Source organism: Anopheles coluzzii, chromosome 3, assembly GCF_943734685.1.
Source record: "Anopheles coluzzii chromosome 3, AcolN3, whole genome shotgun sequence".
In the NCBI taxonomy this organism is placed as follows: Eukaryota; Metazoa; Arthropoda; class Insecta; order Diptera; family Culicidae; genus Anopheles; species Anopheles coluzzii.
In genome coordinates this window covers 47,873,299-47,890,095 of record NC_064671.1, presented here as the reverse complement: position 1 = coordinate 47,890,095, position 16,797 = coordinate 47,873,299, and the positions used below count along the sequence as shown (strand labels likewise).

At 39.6% G+C, this 16,797-nt stretch overlaps 1 protein-coding gene and 1 long non-coding RNA gene across 12 annotated transcripts in view; one reads left to right on the top strand and one right to left on the bottom strand.

The window, feature by feature from the left end:
• Positions 1 to 12,024, bottom strand: part of LOC120959086 (uncharacterized) — a 40,587-nt gene extending 28,563 nt beyond the window's left edge. Inside the window, exon 1 of the long non-coding RNA XR_005752127.2 lies at positions 9,692 to 12,024. This is a non-coding gene — a long non-coding RNA (uncharacterized LOC120959086). The remainder of the gene's footprint in view (positions 1 to 9,691) is intronic.
• The window catches only part of LOC120959085 (tyrosine-protein phosphatase Lar), a 226,038-nt gene that overhangs the window by 76,324 nt on the left and 132,917 nt on the right, over positions 1 to 16,797 (top strand). The window contains exon 1 of one of the 11 annotated variants that reach the window (XM_049610034.1): positions 13,236 to 13,595. The exons of 9 other annotated variants lie outside the window; for them this stretch is intronic. The gene's annotated coding sequence lies outside the window, so the exon portion shown is untranslated. Of the gene's footprint in view, positions 1 to 13,235; positions 13,615 to 16,797 lie in introns of those variants that run through there. One more of the 11 variants, XM_049610035.1, reaches the window with a different exon arrangement.

Here is a 16,797-nt window from a genome sequence, read left to right as displayed (position 1 = left end):
TCACATCTACCAGCCGTTTGGCCGTTTTCTTTCCAGCAGGCTGGTTTTAAAATAGAAAGCGCGGAGAAAAAGCACAAGCAAACCCGGTTGTGTAGTAGTAATAGTAGCAGCAGCACCAGCAGCCACACCAGTAGCAATAGCAGCAGCGTGGGGCAAAATTTATCGTTTGCAATAATGAAAACTTTTCTGCCAATATATATATGCCTGGACGACGCCGATGGCACACCGTGTGCTAGTGAACGTGGCAATACGTGGGAACGATGAGCACCGGAAGATTAGTGTCGATGGTGGTTGGCGCGCTTGGGATATGTTTGCATAGGTTTGTGAAACGGCGACGTGCTGGATTGAACGATTTATAGGAAGTGGTTTGTTTGAAAATATTGTACCAAAGGCTCTTTTATGCGTACTTGGCGGAGGGTGTGTGTATAAGAACGCTTTATGCAGAGCAGCTGATATGTGATGTCCGATTGTTGAGAGCTGCCGCCAAATATGAGATCAGAATGAAGCCTGAAAACAATGTTGCCGGTAGCAGCTGTGCGTTTGTTGAAACGGTTAATTCGTGAAGCAGACGTGCTGTGTATATAACGGTGTGAAAATGTTCAAGCCTGAATTTGTTGAACCGACACCGATTGGCAGAAAAGCGTTTTTGCACACTGAATGGCACCGGGTTATAAATATGGACTTTGTATATAACAGATTCATCTTTTTTTTTTTTTTGGTAAAACCGTGACTGATTACTGATACGCTATCTTTGGAATATAAAATTGGTTTTGTCTTCTCACAATAGACACATATCCTTTCGTGCAAAAGCAATAACCGTAGGAAACTGTTCAAGATCAAGATATTAGATACAATATTGAACAGATTCATTTGAGCTTCTAGTTCTTCTACCCTTAGCAGGTTAGTCCCATAGCCGGTTAGTCACCCTTAGCAGGTTATTCAGTCCTACGTATGGGGGCACGGTCTATCCTGTGCCTAAACCCATGACGGGTATGTTATGAAGTCGTACGGGTTAAATTCATTTAAGCTAATACCAATTTATTATTGCCATGTTTTTCAGTTTGTAAAAATATGAAATTTTGCTCATATTTTTCCTTTTTATGAATTGGTTTTAGTAAAACACACGTTGTTTTTCTATCAATCAACATGCTTTTTTATTTTCGTATGAATTTTAAGGTTGTTATCCAAACTTGTGTCACTATGCGTGAGAATGGTTCTGCTAGAACCGCTAACTCACAGCGGCAAAGTTATAATTTAATTAAAAAGAAAGCACGAAACGTGCCGGGTAATACGAACGAAGTGGTAAATCTTCATCGCAATTTTACAGTCTAGCAAGCAAATGTGCTGAAACTGGAGACAAATAGGGAGATAAAATGCTGCTCAAAGGAAATGTTGCAGTATGCGCAAAAGGTTTTTCTTCTTTTGTTTACTTTTGAAACTTAATGCGTGAATGTGACTGTCTCAGATGGCCAGAATGATCGCCATCGCAATGATGGCAGCATGTGTGGTTGTGGGCGAGTTAGACGTTGAACAGAACACTGGTTGTATGCTGGTTTACAGAATTATGTAAAAAATGTACTTTCATCATGTTGCTGCGCGAAAAAGATTGGGTGGTAATAAAAATGGTATGTGTGTTGGTGCCGTGTGCAGAAAATGGATATCTTGCGCTTTGCACGATGTGCTACAGTTCTAACTCCATATCATATTTTTAACGACGGCGTAGCAAATTTGACGATGGTCGGTCCGCCCACCTACGGGGCGGTAAAAACTTAATACATACTAGTGGCACTCAAGCCGTGGGATCCTTTGAAGTTTTCATGAAGTGGAGGACTGTGCGGCTTGGTCGTTTTGCGAATGTTTGGATGGGAAGGTATCGCCTCAGGAGCACTTCCAACGTGTTTAATTTGTGCAAAGGAGACGCCTGGCAATTCAAATATGTTATAACACCGGCGTAGTTATGGTGCCTGAAATTAGCAGTACGATAGTGGTTGGTCATAGTGATGGTAAAAGCTATGTCCACGACTCCTTCCATGCATTTACGTGTGATGCACTCGAGACACGAAATTAAATGATGGTTTTATAGCACTTCAAACTAGTTCTAAATATGTAGGTAATGGCAATAAGCTGTTGGAATTCAATTTACAACAAATTGTTTTACTGCAAAAGGTAACATTAACGAACTCAATAGCTTGGATTAGGTTTCTATATTAAAATGGGCCGAAGGGCTTGGCGGTAATCGAAGGGCGTAATAATTATGTTGCTATATTATAATGTAATCACAATAATTTGAACTAGAAAAAACACCTTAGCGCTTACAAAACCAAGCGTACTTAATATCTCTTATTTTCTATTTTACTTGCAGGTAATTTAAATTAGACAGCCATTACCTGAGCATGAATTTTTCGCAAGTGTTTGTCTTATCGAGTTAGCCATCAAAAGTAAGTAAAAATCTTATATATGGGACGTATCCGATTAACGTATTTTCGGAGTATAGCCATGGCAAAGAGTAACGATTGTTGTTGTAACCAGCATTCTTGTATGTAGTTGTTGTTATTTTTTCCTTTATATATTTCCGCTTCCTCCAAAAATCCAATTTATCGAATAAATAAATCTTCTCAACTTCCATTCCAAGATCCCGTCACAAATCCTATCAGTAATAGGCGTGAATTACCATATCCAATCCTGATTGTTTGGTTGCACCTCACGTTTTGCGGTTAAGTGAAACAGTATTTGCTAAACAGACCAAAACAAGTACCGATTATGATAACAAAACATGAAGTTACACAAACATGTCAAAACAGGGAGTGTACAAGTGTGTAGAACATTTAAAATTTCTTGTATCACTGCCACAACTCTCTAGTTAAGGCTAACTGTCAAGACTCGCTTTCTTTGGTGACTAAGTGCGGTTTACTGCTAATACTGAACGGACCAAGTGGAATCTTCATCCTAAACACATTTGTTTGTGTTTAACTACACATTATTCTCTATATGCATTGTTTAAAATTTCATTTCAATTGAAATAAGTGAGTGTTAAATGCAATGAAATAAAATAAAGAATTATTGATATTTTTCTTTAATCTTGTATTTATTATTTAAGGTGAAAGAAAACGCGTTTTTTAAGCATAAGTATTATACAAGTTAACATGCTCAAGCTGCATGTTCAGCTAAAAAACATGTACCATGTACGCTTTTTATGTCAAACAATTTAAACAGTAGTATGTGTTTGAAACTGCCGCTCTAACTAAAATAGAAAACAAAGTAAATTCTTTAAGCTAGCACTTAAGGTGCGCCAAAAAAATAGTTTTTTTCCTTTATTTTCTTCGTATCTTCGTTCGTATATATTTTTGATCGCAATGAACCAGTTTCCGCAGTTTTTCTCCCTTTTTATCTGCTTGCGCATGCACAAAACATCGCCTCAGCTGACAGTCCGTTGGAAACCTTACAACAGTTTCCAACAGTGGGGGCCTTCACGATTCTAGTTAGTTTTTTGTATGGAGTTTGACAGTTGGAGGCTGAAATCATGTAAACACTCCATACAAAACCATGCAAAAAACTAGCCTGCAATTTTCAGTCTAGATTATTCTAGCCTTAAAGCTAGAATTAGATTCGAGTACCTGCTCGAAAACATGGTGTTGTTTACATTTATCCCAAGGTGCATTAAAGAAATCAGGTGGTGGAATCTGGAATCAAACTGTATGTAGTCCAGATGGTCTCATAGCATGTTTTTTATAACCAATTTTGAACATCACTTTTTTGACAGGACGGGTGAAAACTTGACGCTCAAACAGGCTTTCTGGTAGCTTGACGAATATCCAAAATATTCTTAAAATTTTCATTCAGAAGCAGAAGCGATAAAAATCAGTCTTATAAATTCATACACCTTCCCTGTATATTATACTCACTTAGATAGCTGCTCGAAAACTGCTATACAATGCAAACAGCTGACAGGCTGAAATTTCAGCCTACGAACTTCAAACAGAAAGGGCCCCAGTATGTGTTTAGTCGGCCAAGGCCTGCATAACCCACACTAGTAGGCTTGGCTTTCAGTGGCTTTTTTATAAATCATAGCAGCATAATCAGTCCTATGTATGGGAAAATGGTCCATTTGGGGCTTGAACCCATGACGGGCATGTTATTAAGTCGTACGAACTGACGATTGTATCACGAGATCGACCCTAGATTATTTCAGCAATCGTAGGGTAATTTCAATCGCAGCTCATGTATTAGTGAATTATTCTGAGGAAACAAAACGTTATAACACACAAGTATCACACAACACAGTTTAAAACATGTATTAATTGAAAACAAATAAAACCCAAAACAGTTTAATTAAATGCTGCAATAAATGCTTATTACTATAAGATTGTATGAAAAATTGCAAGCATGCGTTGGCCATATTACCCCATCGTTTCCTAAATCAGTATATTGCTGGCAAGGCAATGCGACGATTATTTGAAGAAAAGATTATTATCCGACTACCGACAATAGTGTATCGCACACGTACGAGACTCAGAAGAACAAGCGGCAACACACTTTCATACAGGTGCAATAAGCATTAATACCGTTTTCCCTGAAAAACGCACGTCTACTTCTCATATACGTTTCAGTGCTGGCTGAGCTTTAGTGAGTCGTGCTCTTTTGGTACCAATCGTGTGAGCAAGCTGCACGTGCATGAGAATCCAAACGCTTCGTCCATCTTTTGCAAACTGGAAGTGCTCCGTATTGCAGTTCAGAATTATTCACTTCATTTACTTCACAAACGATGTGAACCCTTTTAGAAGGAAAGCTGCTAGTCATAAAATTGTTTTAAATTAGGCGAACCAACGTTAGTTTCCAAACCTTTCTTGTAGAAGTGATAGAAATCATTGGGCCGACGCAATAGCTACACGTAGATTTTACCGGACAAATCACAGTCTATGTGCTATGCTCGTTCTCGGTGACAGGTGTGCAATGATCGGGCCCGTTGGTATGGTTTATGATTCCCAAAAATAATCACATTCCAGTCACGGAAGTCGATTTAGTCGACACCTAATGGGTGCTGATATCGCGCTGCCGTCAGTAGAGTGCAGTGAAAACTGTTTCACTTTTAGCGTCCTATTCAGCTGTATGATTGCAAATGCTACCCCACGGTTTCCCAGTGTCGACGGATGGTGTGGATGATGGGAATGGAATAATTCGGTTCGTACGCAGGTGTGCCAGAAAATGAATTTGGATGTGCGGTTGAAGTGAAATGATAGGAAGTTAGATTTCAATGTTTCAGAACATCGGAAGTCAACAGTAGGATGCGGGTACTTAGCAATTTGGATCATGTGCTCGCCTTCGACTCGCTCAATAATACGTCATGGGGCTACGCGGCTGCGAGGCGTATGAAATGAACTGAAGAGTATACTCATTTAGAAAATTGGATGCCATACGAGTTAATGATTCTTAGCCGTAACAGATGGTGTTGAACGGACGTTTCTAAAATTGGTTTTAAAGTTTGCAAATTTTGGTGCTGCTACGCAGTTTGGTTTATAGCAAAACATGTTGTGTGTGAAGAAGTGTGTATGGATCACAATTGAATGGCGCCAGTCGCAACCGTATGTGAATAAACGCTACAAACAATGTACCAAATTCAATTAGTTTGAAATAATAATGGTCATACATAATTTGATATTTTTTACATATATTACATATCATACACTTCATGGGACATGTGTAATCTTCCTTGTGTTGACTTTTCTCAAAAACATTTGGAAAGTGTGTTTAATGTCTTAAAACTTGTTTATGTTCTAAAACTGAAACATTTATCATCACCATTGGCAAAATTGAGGTACATGTGAGTGAAATCCCAGTAGTTTGAGCTTTAGCAGCATTGTCAGGTTGCCTGCGACACGTTGGGGAGCAAAACTTTACAGCCTCAAGCAAAGTTGGTAGTGCTCGGTGCTGATGTTTCAATACAAAAGCTTTGCCTTTCGCTGGTAAAACATTGTACAAGGAACCAAGGATGGGTAGGGCAGTTAGTGCATAGGAAAGAGAGCTATGAAAATCTCTTAAGCTATGGTGTGGGTAATGGAGATACATTTGCTAATGTGGTTCGTCCTTTATTTATGTTGTATACTCGCTGTTTTTGTTAAGCTGATAGTTGCTCTTGCCAGGGTAATCACTTGCAAACCTTTTTGGTAGTAATATTGCATGCTCTCAGATTGGTTTTGCTGAGAAATTGTAGTATAGAATGAGTTTTGATGATTCATCATCTGCCAAATAATATAATACCATTGGTAACTAGTGCAATCCCTAAAGAATTTGTCCTTTTGAATTATTGACGCTCAAAAACAAACACAAATTAGTGTGGCGAAATTATGTTTTCCTTTGTAGAAGGAGTTTAAATGTTTTTCTTGTACTAAAACAGACAAATACACTTTGATAAACGTACTAAAAGTGGCGAAAGAATCAATATTGGTTGTAGTAAACTATGCTATCTTTAAAAAGCTGGTTAGTTCTTCTTCTTCTTTGGCTCAACAACCGATGTCGGTCAAGGCCTGCCTGTACCCACTTGTGGGCTTAGCTTTCAGTGACTAATTGGTTCCTGGAAAACTAGTGTTACAATTTTAAAATTAAGTGTATTTCTTCTGTCAAATTACTTGTCAAATTACAGCATGCAGCTTTCGTCCGAAAAAATATATTGTGACCATCGTGCGTTTTCATAATCTGACAGCTGAGATCTGATAACGCCTGTTATATGTATCAATGTCAATATTGTTGAGAGCTGAACTAAAATTTAGCAATATTTATTTCGAAAAAATAGTAAACAAGACAATTGGTCAAAATTTACTCATAAATACGATAAAGGGGGACTTGAGTACTATTATGACTTCTATGTTGCCACCCTGTTTTTACAGTTATTCAGGTTTCTACAATCACTATAAGCACTAAATATTACAGATATAAGATCCGAACCATAATATATTGGTAGAATGATACAACGGAAAAATTGATGTTTTTAATAGAAAAGATGTTATTCTAGAGAAGCTATCACTTATTTATCTTTATTATCTTAGAACCTTTTTTTCTTTATTGTCGTAAGAACGGCCTAACTGGCTGTATAACTGAAACGTATCGTATCTCAATTGCTGTAAGTTAAAGTTAAATACAAATATCTCTAGTAACAAAGCAAAGATCAAATATGGACTATTTTAGTGTTTTGGACATCATTAAGGTTTACGGGTCAGCTAGTCATTTTATATGCTTTATTTACATTCAAAATATTGCACGTTAGAATTTGAGGAGGAAAACATAAAGGAAGTGTAGCAGTTTCTTGTTTGTGTCAAAGTAGTAAGCGATTTATTATAGAGATGGCACTAGTGTTAAACGTATATTTATTTGAAATATCGAGACAGCTTATGAAGCATATGTCACATCGGTGAAGAATTTGAAGTGTCACATTGGTTCGTTAGTGCTAAATCAAATCAAATCAAATGATTAATTTCCAAATTTTGGAGGCGGTAGCGTCTTACAGTTTCGTCGTACGAGAAAAGCCTGTATAGGCGTTAAATAGAAAAAAAACTCCAATGATGCTGTACATAATGTTGTATATTATTTCAATGTTCAATATGCTGTTTGTTTTTATATCATGTTACTGAACAAATATTCAAAAAAGTTAATTAATAAATGAAGCAATGGTTTGTTATTTTACTACCTTTCAATTGATAAATTTTGCTATTTGAAGAGCAAATTGCTATTTGAAGAACAAAAACTATAGAGTCCTAAAACACGTAAATGCATAGTAATTCAACGTAAATACAAGTTAAAACTCAGATATTGTGGTAAACATGATATAAGAATTAGTAGAATTAAACAAATTATTTGTTCTATTATAAATCGATTGGCTTTACAGAAACATATCATACTTCTATATTACGTATATTATATAGTATTGTACTATCACTGAATTATACAGGAGTGTACGGTTTAAAAAATCTATACAAAATGCATTTCACTCTATTGTGTAACGCAGCGTTTCCGACGATTCCGATGGTATGGTAGCTTTATTGAGATGCAACGGCCAAATTAATTAGATTTTTTAGTTGCCGCAGGAAAATATGTCCAATCATTCTCTACTCGTATACTACACCGGTTGGGAAAGATGCAGACAATAGGACCAGTGGTCTGTTTGGTATCCATAGCTCGACGCTATGATGGCAAGGCTGCTGAGCTGCTCGGTGTCGGAGCGAACATTTCGATTCATGCAAAACAATGGAATATTACCGAAACTGGTATCCTAGCAGACGTAGTATGGTGCTTTTTGAACTGCCTGAGGCGTCTTGATGGGGATATAAAAGCTCGATATAATTCAAAGGTGGACCATAGAGCTGTTTGGATAATACGCAAGGGAAATTCGTGGAATAAATATGACGAACGAATGGAAGGCAACGGTGACAGGAGGATAGCCAAACAGTAAACTGAACCTAGACAATAGGTGGACCGAGCAATAAAAGTGAACAAACACCGGCACAACAAATGAGAACAAGCATTCGCATATGCACCAAGTTAGTGAGGCAAAAACGTGGGTTCTTTGAGAATACACACGAAAAGCCATCGACAGGAGCGATGGCATGGTAGGGCAACCATGTGTCCCTTGCCTAAGGTAAGAAGAGATAGGAATCGCCAGAAAGAAGTGAAAAACCTCCCTCTTTTATAGTGCTGCGAACCTGTGAAGTTGCAATGGTACAGCAAAAAAAATGTATTGCCATCATTCCGTACGTTAAAGGTGCACCACAGACGACTACCTGAATGCAATGGAGACGCCTAGTACCGCACGACTTGTATGGTTGGCGGCTTCAAAGTGTGGTAAAAGCAGAAGTCACCGGGCCGGGAAAGCAGTATGTTGTGAGATAAATGAGGCAAACGAGGACGTATACTAAGCGAAGCAGGGCATAATAACGGAGAAAAATGATGAATGTGCATGCTAGGCGATCTGTAGATGCGGGTACCGGAAAACAGAACTGTGGCTGCTCGAGTGCCTGTGGTGACCGTACGAGCTTAGGTGCGTTTTATGAGCTTCGACCCGTGCAGGGTAACAACAACAAAGCGAGTGTATGGTCCTGTTGGGCATCAAAAAGTAGTATGTGGGGGGTAGTATCGAGTCCTTTGACTCTAATTTTAGCTCAAGACATTAGTCGAGTTGCGTGGTGAGAGAATAGATGGAGCGGGAGTTGAACGAAAGGCGAAGTAGTTTCAATTAACAAGCAAATTTCCTTTAATGGGGGGTAGTTTTTTTTTACTTCTGGCCAACCAAGTCACAGGTTTGATGGCATGAATACAGATAAAGAAAAATATTTTTAGAATAATACACTACAATTGAATTAAATTGTGTGGACATCTGTATATTCTAAGTGGAACTTTTGTCTGATGTCTGTATGGAACGGAGCTTTTATAAATATTCATCACATTATGTGGTAGTGTGTTTTTATATAAGGAAGATACAGGGATAGACGAATAGTACTGAGAGAAAGAAAAAAACAAGTTCATTCTAATGTTATATGACAAATGATGAAATACAGACGCTTAAACAGTTCTTTTTTTGTTTTTTCATTTTAGTTAAAAATAATGTTTAGTTTTTAAAAATATCTCAGGTGTGTTTGAATAAAAAAAGAAAAAAAATACAATTGTGCCGTGCCTTTTAAATATATTACTGAAATACATTACTTACCGAATTTTGTGTTTGATGTTACATATAACATCTCAAAAATATTAAAACAGTATTAAAACGATTCTGTTAAGCAATTGCACTGTTCTAAGGGCTAACACTTTATGGTCTGGTGAACGGGAAGATTGCTACGCAAACAAAACATTCACATGGCAACCTTCATCGTTGCAATGCATCGTTTTACAATGTGCACTCTGTCTTGCTGTTGATACATGGGAAATTCTCCTGCAGCAGGAGAATCCCAGCATTGATTCAGCTGGTGTTCAACTGATTTTCGAACGCGTCAAACTCCCGTCCAGACAAACAACAGCAGCAACACCTCAAATGTCAGCCACCTGCCTTGATAGCACCATACGCTGTCTGGTCGCAAGAACGTATATGCTGTTGTATGAGTGCTTCGGTGTTTTTGCTTACTCGTTTTTTTATTCTAGGTTGGTTCTTTCTCGTTGTTATTGCTCTCTTTCGTTCTCAGCCTCCTGTCCATGGTAGGTGTGCTTCTCTATCATTCGTCAGCAAACGGGACTGGCACACAATTATGTTCGTAGGCCATGTCATAGAACATCTATTTGGAGCTTGTTGGACTAGTATGCACAAAAAGCCAAATGCACGGGTCTCTTTCACGTCGTGAAGCGTTACCCTTCTGACCACCAGTACACTTATGTCGTCGCTGTTGTTGCATCAAGCCCCCCACCCCCCATACGTCAGTTCTTTCATTGGATCGTGTTGCTTTTCACTTTGCTCATCAAATGGCAGTTGTCGTTGGATTGACGAGTGTTGGAATTTCAATTAAAAATCAAACTCTTATCACTTAGCCTTTCAATCACGTATCAATTGTCTTTTCTCGGGTGCCCTACTGGCATGCAAATGCTTACGCTGCTGCTAGGCTGACATTCGATACTTTCGGCGTCAACGAGGTATTGTACGAAATGTACCGAGAGAATGGTGTGATTCGGGCAGATGCCTCGCAGAAAATTCCATATTGTTGATTTGGATGTCACAGAAAGAGTGAAACGTTTAGGTCAAGTGTCTTGTATCTTGAACTGGCCAGGTAATTAGAAATACATCAACACCAACAACAGCAACACTGACCCTATTCATGCTGTCAACAAACGAATAAAGCTGTAATATTATCGTGAGTCAATTTGGGCTAAATTGCTGAAGTATATTAATGCTATGCAGTTTGTGTGGATCTTCTTATATTCTATAATGAATCACAGTAATAGTCCATGTATAAAATGTACAGTACACAGCCTTCTTCTTCTATTTAACGATTAATAAGCACTCATGCTAGGTTATACAGGCTTACGAGACTTATTATTAAGTAATATAGCTAGATAGCCGCTTCTTGTTACAGTGTACAGGGGGTCAAATTTTAGCAATTATCAGCTATCGTTTTACAATTAGTTTCCTCTCGGTACGCCTTTACGGCGTACGAGTTATTAAATCAATGAACAAATGAACAATGTGCGCTCTGTTTTGCTGTTGATACACTTGCTGTTGAACCTTATATGATTTTTTTTCAGTTCACTTTCACAATGTAGTTATTTTCCCACTGTTATTAACATTATTTTTGAACACTAGTTGCCGCGTGTAAAGTTTTGTAACTATGTTTTATCCAACACTGAAACAATTCGCAAAGAAACACTCATCCACGGAAACTGATACAAAAAGTATCCGAGAAAAATTGAGCGAGGTAAGAGTAAATTTAGTATACGGTAGTATTTTGCCGCTGTTTCTCCTCCCAAAAGAATGCTCGCTCTTCATAGGTTTGGCAGTGTAAACTAGCGTTGATGTAGAAACAATTTGTTTAGTTTCGTTGAAAGAAACTCGCTCGCTTTATTGTTTATACAGACCAATTATTACAATAGTTGTTTTTAAAGAATAATCCACATGTGTTTAGAATAGCATAAAAATGTATCACACAACTTCACTTTTTTGCTTGATTTTACATATTGAACGTGAAAAAACTAGAAAGTTTTTGAAGCTATTTCAATCTATTTACCATAACCACACACCAGAAACTGAAACGGTCCCGCGCGAACGACCTGACGAACCTGTCCTGTCTGCTAACACTGGGACGCAAGCTTTCGAAAGAAACAGTTGCGCGTATTTTGTACGAACGCGAGGCAGCCTTGGTTACGCACATGGCTCCTGTCATCGTGATTGTGGCGATAAGACTGACAGCTCGTAGCAATCGACGCTAGTAGCTGAGGCATATTCTCACGGTTGTCACAGAAATGCTTGAACGCGGGAGCGTTCAGCCGATCCGTCTGCTTATGGAAGGAAGCATCGCGTGAAAAAACCTGAAGGGTGCTCATGACCGAATGAGGTCGAGTCCTGAGCCGAGCTCGTTGGTCGTGCAAAGCGACCGGCTCGTTTTGATGGTGATATTCGTTCCCAGGATGTTCGTATGCGCATGCTTCTCCACACAGATGGATGAATTTTACGTCACTCAACAGGACACTGAGGCTGGAATGGACTTATTTGATGAGTGCCTGAGATCTCGTCAACATTTTGTCATGCAACGGCCGGAAAGCGAGAGAAATAGAGGGAGAGAGAGAGACAGAGAGAGAGAGAGACAAAGAGAGAGAGAGAGAATGAGAGAAGAGAAATATTTCACCATCCATGGATGAGGCAGCATGGATGCGGTAACGTGCATGCCCCATGGCTGCCGTTACCAAGCTTCGTGACGTCTACATTCTGTCCGGCCCGAGAATATATTTTAAATAATTCAATGTGAAAGTTTTCAATTAGCACCGGGTCGATGGAGAGTCCGAGGAGCGAAGTGTAGGGATCAGAAGGCATACCAAAACACCACCACCATGCTTCGAATACTCGCCATTATATGGTATTTTGGTCGTTCGGTGCTTATATAGGCCGCGCTGCAAGATGAAGCTTGCAGACAGTATTGGAAGCACGAGGAACGTAATGATGATGCTGTATCGCGTTGATTAAGAAGAAATATTTCATCCAGATGATATGATTTGTTTGACTGTGGAGATGATGGGATGGAAGCATTAGCAATTAGCATTACGGCCAGCAGTAGTTAGTACGGGAGACCGATGTAAACTTGTTCAAAAGTTTGCTTACCGAAAGCAGTGAAATTTCTCTCATCATTTTGTGCTCGGCATAAGAACAAAACGCACGAGGAAAAGTTTTGCGACGGAAAAATGCGATTGATTTTGTTAGGTTTCAATTTAGAAACGCTTTAAAAATTCATCCGAAGTACAGTCTCCATGCTAAAGGGCAGAGCGAGGATAGATAGAGGATATATATGGAGAGGGAGGCGGGGAGCGATCTGCACATCAAAAGTAGATAATTCTCTGAATGATTAAAAATGTATAGCACAACCATTTTGCTTTTGATCCACTTTTACGCACAATAAAGCAAGGAAAGAAAAAAAATCCTTTCCATAATGTTGCCTTGCAAAGGTAATTGAAGCACCAGGCGCCTCCATGATGAATCATAATAGTTCGATCGATTCGAGATGTGCATCCAAAACATTTGAAGGCCTGGGCATATGAAGCAGCGCTAGAAAACTGTTATTCCAAAAACAATACCAAACGAAACGGGCTAGTTTACACTCTCTGATGAGTGGGAATTCATTTGTGCTGAGTTCCTGGTGCTGGCTGGCACCCATGCGGGTAACGAAGTGGACCCGACCAACCAAAATCACCTGTATGGTAACCACCGTCACGACTTCGGACGCATCCTGCATGCAGGAGAAGGCCGATGACTCTCAGTGATCGCGCGCTAGGCATACCGTAAGCACCATCCTAGCCTGTGTGTAACACGCTCCAAACGTCGGTTCGCGAAAAGAATCGACCTCGGCACACGCAATATTCGGCCCGACCATACATGAAACACGTTGCGTGCAGATAGTGTATTGGCTTCATTTTTTGTTGGTGTAGGTGTGACACATATGTGTGAGTGTGTGTGTGTGTGTATGTGTGTGTGTGTGAGTGTTTTTTTTTCTCCCAGTTAAAGACCCGCTGTTTTGCGTTGCACTTGTGCTGTCCCTTTCGTGGCTGGAATTGTTTCATTCAGCAAAAGGAATAACAAAACCCTACGTGAAATCATCCACACCGTACGCGCGAAACTGAAGTGATGTCGGTTGGCTGAAACTTAGATTGGTGGTTTTGGACTGTGAATTTTGTTTCCGATCCAATTGAAACCGCCTGTGTGTGAGTTTTTTTGTTTCACTCATTTATGTGCTGCCCGACCGTTCCCTGTGTGATGATGATTTTGACGCATTTTTTATGCTGTCGGTATGAAAGTTTCAAAGTGAAGATTTGTTCCTACAGCATGCAGCATCGCCTGTGATATCGCCGGTGATGAGCCTTACACACGTTTGAGTAAGAGAAGAAGAATTACGCTCTATGAGCGCTGCGGATGTTGCAATGTGTTTGAAAAGTAGGTTGATTGTGCATACTTCTGCTAGTGCAGTCATCATAGTTGTGGTTAGGAAACCTGAAACCTTCGCTTGATTTTCCACTATTTGGTTTCGGATCTACACAGTTGCCAATAGGAAAGGAAATTCCGTTGGTATTAACCCATTTGTAAGCAGCACTCGTGAATTTGTGAAGTTGATGTGCGTGTCAGTGTGTAGTTGTACAATGTGTTTTTGTGAACGTACCGGTAGGATAAATGAAAATGCCCGAATGCCAACCAATGCTGACCCGTTGGAATAATTGGATCTGTAGAAAAAATGCTATCCCGCTAAGTTGGACTAAGTTTTTGCAATGTTTCAGTATATTTCACAAGCTGCGAAGGAGATACAGTTGCGTAGTTGAGGTTAGGGTTTATGCACCAGAGATATCGCTGAAAGAAATTCCGGGAAAAGCACACATAGTGACACATTGTTGTCCCAGCGGGTAGCAGTATTAGGAATGTTGCATGCGATTGTCATCCACGCGGGTGTACACCAAAGTTGCAATGATCCCTAGTCAAGTCAACGTGTTGCTGCTTTGTCGAGAATTGTTCAGCGTCGGATAACGCTTAAAGGCATAGGACTGGAAACGGATACAAAAAATCTAAACGAAACAATTGCTCACAGCCTGTTTCAAAAGAGAACAGCTAGGAGTACGGTGGATGTGGGGAAGGGAAGGAGGTGACTTTGTAGAACGGTAAGGTAATAACAGTTTTCCAATCTTGTCGATGAGGATGTGTGCATTACCGTTGTAACAAAAGCCCGTACGTAAAGATAGTGACATGGTGTTTCGCATTGGTTATGAACTACAAAAAAGCTCTGTTACGCTGTATACCATCGCGATAGGTCATAATAGTATCCATAAAAACAAAACCAAAAATAAACAAGGTAAAATAGCAATGGTACGAGTTTTCTCATATACTTCCATGCTACGCGAATAGAAAAACGTATTTCGCTGATGGACCTAACCCTGCGGTGCTCAATTACCTAAAGAACAATGGGGTTTGGTACGCGCAATGATTGAAGAGAGCATTCCAGTCTCCACAGCAACTGACCCGTCCAAGCTGGGCTTAGCTTGCGAAAAGGATTTACAATTTTCAAATGGCTTGGTTTCGGTGCATTTTCACAAAAGCACAAAAAACACACTTCACTTCAAGCTACCGAGACCAACACCGTGTGGCTTTTTTTTGGTTCACAAATCATGTTGACTGTGAAAAACGAACACTTTTACAGTCATTTCTGCCAGGGTGAGCTGAATTTATTCTTAGAAATTCAAGCCAGCTTATCATAGCTGACTGTTGGTGACGAAATTCGTCAACTACGCTACTATGGCAACGGCAAGTTCATCAGACCAGTCCTCTTTTGGTCGGGTTGGCTTTCAAGGAGTAGCAGCACTTGTGGAATCGTTTGAGCATGTCCAAAACTTCCAACATGCATGTACATCTCCCAGTGCGTATGCTCCACCAGCCATGATGTCATTTCTTCGAAGTTGAAAAGCTCACAATCTCGGCAATTCAACAAGCACGTAGCACCTGAATTCTCGTTCACTTCTCTACAGTCGGTTACCTGGAATTGTTCAAACACTAATCGAGATGGATGTTTATGTTGTTCAAAGATGACGATTCTGATGATGATGATGATACCGATGTGGGCGGTTATTTTTGATAAGATTGGCAATGGTGGCAGTAACGCTTACAATGGAACATCGTGAAATGTGTACGTAGAAGGAAGTAGGTAGCTCTGGAAATGGGAGCATTCTGTATATGTTGGTGCCGGCATCTTTTCGCAATGATGGTAAATGCAATGTGACAGTTAATATGATCTAGCCCTTTTGGTGGAGTGACTGCCGTGTTTTTACTGCTCATACAGTGCTCATACAAAAGGTGCCTCAGGTTTATTGAATAGTACTAACGTTTTACATCACTGCATTAAACACATAGCCCTGTTCTATGTTTACGTTTGGATATAAAAACCAACCGCATCTTTCTGAATTGATGATTTCGACGAAGAAGCCGTTATTCGCTCGGTACCGGCAGATTTTGATTGTGATGTGTTTGAAATTTTATTTGCGAAATTCGCTCATCCGGACGTTTTCCTCTCGTTTCGATTGGGGTCAAGGAAGAAGTTGCTAGAGAATAACATTAAGAATACCTGAGTTGGCTCGTAATTTATACCTGTCCATCATCCACAAATGGCACATCATGCCCAACCCAATCAAAAATTGTCATTCCAGGAAGCAGCATCGCTCAACTCTTCGGCGGAAGGCAGGAAGCTATTGAAGTGCCTTGCTTCGTACGATGTATCGCATATCGGTGTACCGGTTTATAGAGCTGTATTTAATATTGAACCATCCATTTCCTTCGAGGAAATGGTTGAGAGGAGACTGAGTGGCCAATGACGTATATCAATGGGGAAGGTTGAAGAAGGAATCGAGAAAAGGAATAAGCGCCTAATAGTTGTAACCGAAACGAGTAATACGCTTTCCAGGCAAAATCAGTAACACAGTTTTCTTCAATTACTTTGCACCTATTGGAACGAAGGTTATAATATACCTAGTTCAATTATTTTGCGCACTGGATGGAACATTAAAATATTGATTGCATATTAATTACAGCTTATGCAGAACATGAAATAAGTTGATAGACAAACAAACACGGAATTACTTTTTATCCACTTTCTA